The sequence below is a fragment of the Medicago sativa genome, chromosome 2 (genome assembly GCF_051527215.1).
Source record: "Medicago sativa cultivar Bolivia chromosome 2, Bolivia_mono, whole genome shotgun sequence".
In the NCBI taxonomy this organism is placed as follows: domain Eukaryota; kingdom Viridiplantae; phylum Streptophyta; class Magnoliopsida; order Fabales; family Fabaceae; genus Medicago; species Medicago sativa.
The window spans coordinates 31,155,031-31,159,609 of NC_140750.1; positions in this window are offsets into that span (position 1 = coordinate 31,155,031).

Consider the following 4,579-nt stretch of genomic DNA (forward strand, 5'->3'; position numbering starts at 1 on the left):
TTTAATCACTCTGATTGTCATGCTCACTGTCACTGTCATACACAAACTTAACATAGATATTCTTAGAAAAATCTTCAATCCAAAACATAAACCTATCACCAACTTCAACTTTCCTCTCCCTAACAAATGCATGTCAACCACTTGCTATATACCTCTTATGAGGATCTCCTTCTTCAGCAACAACCTCACATCCAAATGCATCCACTGCGTCTAGGTCCCGATCAAGTTACGTCAGCATTATGTTCTTCTCAGGACTCAAAACACCTTCGTAAGTAAGATGAAAAGGTAGACGCTGCAATAATTTTTTAAAAAAATATCATTATGTTAATATACTACTAAATTATGAAATAAGATATAAAATAAACACGTACAAGTTTATGATTTGGTTGAACATGAGATGCAGTCACAATCATCTCCCAAGAATTTCTCTTAACATTCAAAACAAGAGGCACTTCAACTGGTTCACGATAATTGTCAATCAGTTCCACTTTTGCCACTTCCTGAGTAACCTCATTGGCTTCAGCAATATGTTTGGATCCAACACTAAAAAAATAACATGAATAAAAGTAAAACTGATTAGTTATTTGTTACTCTTAATGATATGCATAATGAACTGACGAATATATAATTAAACATTACATATAGATGAATACCTTGCCTCTTTGAAGAAGACATTACAAACAACTGGTACAACAGAAGCTATGAAGGAGTAAAAGGATGCAAAATAGTTGTAGTGGACATGACTATTTAAACAACATAAATCCGGGTCAATAAAATGTTGTCATAATTGGGTTGAGCCATACAATGCAAAGCCCAAATATGAGTTGTATAAAGCTAACATATTATATTATTATTCGCACCACTATAATTCACATCAACATATTTATAAAAGAAATTGACAAATGGAAGAATTCCAAGTGTTAAAATCTAATGGTCGTATAACTGTACAACTGTTTTCGTAGTTAAGTATCATGCACTACTTTGATGTTGTATAGTACAGAAATATAGGTAGTAATTGTCAATTGTAAGGAATTGGGCACAACATAAAAAAAAATCATATTAAACGAACAAAATATAGTGCATAACATCAAACCAAATATAGTACAAACATGCATGAAACCTTAGACAGTGCATAAGAAATAAAAACATAAAGAATGTTGTACTTAAATTACAAACTATAAATAACGTTGTTGTAACATTGAACATAATATATAACATAAATAACATAGCAGAATCTAGTTTTATTCACTACTCTGATTGTCTTCATCAATTCTTATCACCCCAACATGAAGAATTTCTGCTGATTCCTCTAAGCCAAACACGAGCTGGTCTCCCACGTTAAGATTGAGATCCTGGGCAAACTTATACCATCCTTTACCTATGAAATATTCAGGAGGGATTTTGTTTGATATTTTCACTTTACAGTCAGTTGTTTCATCAGTTTCTTCATTCATTAGAGTTATGGTATCAATAGTTGGGAGTGGAGAAGAATCAGCTACCCGTTTAGGAAAGTGCTGCATATAAAAATATACAATGATACATATCAAATAGAATATTTGTAGTTGGAAATATGAAATTAATTTGAACAAATATGTATAAGGATTAAATAAAATACCAGAATGGCAAGAGATATTCTAAAACATAATATATGATCTTTAAAACATAGTGAACATAAAGTATAAACATGAACATATAAAACATGAAATGAAGTACTGGTAATGAAAATCAATCAAAAAAAGGGTCATGTGAAAAAATATAGATGGGTTAAAAATTGATGACATTAAACATGAAATGTCTAAATGAAAAAATGTTACAAAAAAAAAGTGTGATGATAGTATAGAAGGAACTTACAAATGAGCAGTCAAGTAGTGAGAAGAGAAAATATCTTGTTGTAGGGAAGAAAGAGACCGATGTAAGGGTTTGGAAAAGAATGAGAGAGGAATGTAATAGATGTGTATGGAAGAATGGAAAAGTAGATATCATGAAAAGAGTGTAAGTTGATTGGATGTTAGCTGCAAAATGATAATTTAAACTAAAATCGTACTTCTTCTTTTCCCACCAAACAAATAGCAGTTGAGTTTAGTTACAAATGGAATGGTAAAGTGATACATAAGTGCAAATAAAGACAATCAACTAATGAGAACCAGATACATGCCCAAAATTCAGTTAGATGAGTGAACATAGTTAGGAAAAGTATATCTTAGACAACAATTACCCCTAAATCGTGTATGTGTCATTAAAAGAGGTAAGGGCAAATTTTGGTTTTTCACAGCATCTTCTTTTCTTATATTAAAGGAGATTTGCCCACTTATTGTAGTCCCAAAAGTGAAGGATATTTTTGTAATTTCCAACCTCTCGAACCCTCCTTCAATCACCAGCATCCCCACAACTTTATTTCTCCCGTTCCGTTTCGTTCCCTCTCAAAACCCTATACCAAAAACAAAACTCAATCCTAAAATTCAATTTCAAATTTCATCCTTCCACAATATCAAACTCCAATCTTCACCAACAACAGTTTCAATCGAGTTTTCAATATGACACAATCAAAGAAAAATCACAAAGATAAACCAATTTGCCGCAAGTAAGTTTCATCAAATCTCATATTTTTTTCAAAATCATCGTTTTTTATGGAGTGGGAGGGTCAATTAGTAACTTCTATGGGGTGCAAATAGTAAAGTGTTTGGATTTGTACAGGGAAGAGAAACCAGAGGAACCAGAATTACAAAAATATAGAGATCGAGCTAAAGAACGTAGGGAAGATCAAAATCCTAATTATGAACAAACTGAACTTGTTTTTCATGCTGTTGCTCCTCCAGGTACCGTTGATATTAGGTAAAGCTTCGATTTTCGTCAAAAAAAGGAGTATTATATACATCCGCATTTTTTCCTTAAAATTAACATATAATTTTTTTTCTTTCAAAAAGAGCACGTCAGTTTTTTAAAAGAGAAAAGAGAACATCATTATTAAATACAATATAATATAAATTTTGTCAAAATAGTAGTATACAAATCAAATATATTTTTTAGAAAATATACATATTATATTAATAGGGCAATACTTAGGTGCAGTACCATAGGTCCAGTTGGTACAGTTCCCAATCAAATAATAACACGTGTACAAAAATATAAAGTTAAGTGTTCCAAGTTGCAACTTATTTTCTGATATTCCATTGTCTCCATGATAGAGCTTGTTATCATTTGCGCACCTCATGAAGTTGTGACCTATGATTTCATGACCTCCACGGTTCCACCATCACGTAACACCACGATGACATTTTGACTGGACCATCGGGCCTTGCCTTCACTACCATGCCCAAAAATTGCAAAATTCTTCACAAATTGAATTTGTTTGATGTTGATTTATATCTTCTATGTATACTAAGACCATGGATGAAGTGATTCCAACATTGGTTTGTTTTCCACATAAAAAAAAATACAAGGAAGAAGTAGAAGAAGAAAAAAGTTAAGTTCAGGTCACAAAGGATATTTTGAGATGTAGCGGTGGAAGTGGTTTGTCATCGAAACTGTTAAAGGTAATAGAACTAGATGAGTTATGAGAATATTATTTGATTTTTTTAATGAAATAAAAGGTCTATGTGTCCTAATCTAATTGGAGAACTTGGAGAACAGGACGACAAGCACATAAGCACTGTATTTAAGTTTTCTCCATATTAATATTAATATTAACATATACACTACCAAAAAAACATTAATATTAACATATATGCAAAACAAAATTTAGTTTCTCTCAACAAAATATAATTACAAATATTGAAATCTATATTACATGTCGTTTTTAAGTTGTCGAGTGTTCGGTTCAATACAATTTAATATAGTTAAATACATATATATATAAACTTAACCTTAAGACCGAGTGATCTAACTGAGTTTTCCGCTTAATCTGTTTCAGTCATGCGGTTCAACCAGTGACCTAGTGGTTCGACCATTGACTCGGTGACCAAATACACCTGCCGAGTCGATGACCGAGCAAAGTTTTAAAATTATGTCATTAAGTACATATTGTATATTGACTAAGTAATGTACAATAAGTCAGGTGCCACAATATCACATTGTATGATATTATAACTATCTACTGAAGGAAAGTGAAACACATAAGTAGTATTGGTACATATAGCTTTGGAACAAACATTTTTTAACATCAAGGATAAAACATCATCAGCGTGTTCATTATTAAAGCAAATTGAAACACAAAAATATCATTAAAATATTTGATGTATATAAAACATAAATACCATGGAGTAAAACACCATTTGGATCATTGCCTCTACATTATAAGTGAAGCATTATATAATCTTATTGGTACTTATAACTTTCAACATTTGGAATAAGCTTCAACACATTCATGGACACCAAATTTCGAATACATTCATATCTTATATGTATCAGATTGAAGAAGTCATAAGGAGAATATTATAAGACAAGTTCAATTACCAAGTTCAAAGCTTAAAGATATGGAGTCATGAATACCTCGAGTGTGGAGAATTGGTTGTAAGAATAGTGAAAGTCTGAAGAGATGAAGTAAAGAATATTTGTATACTATTGATTATAGTGAAAAGTC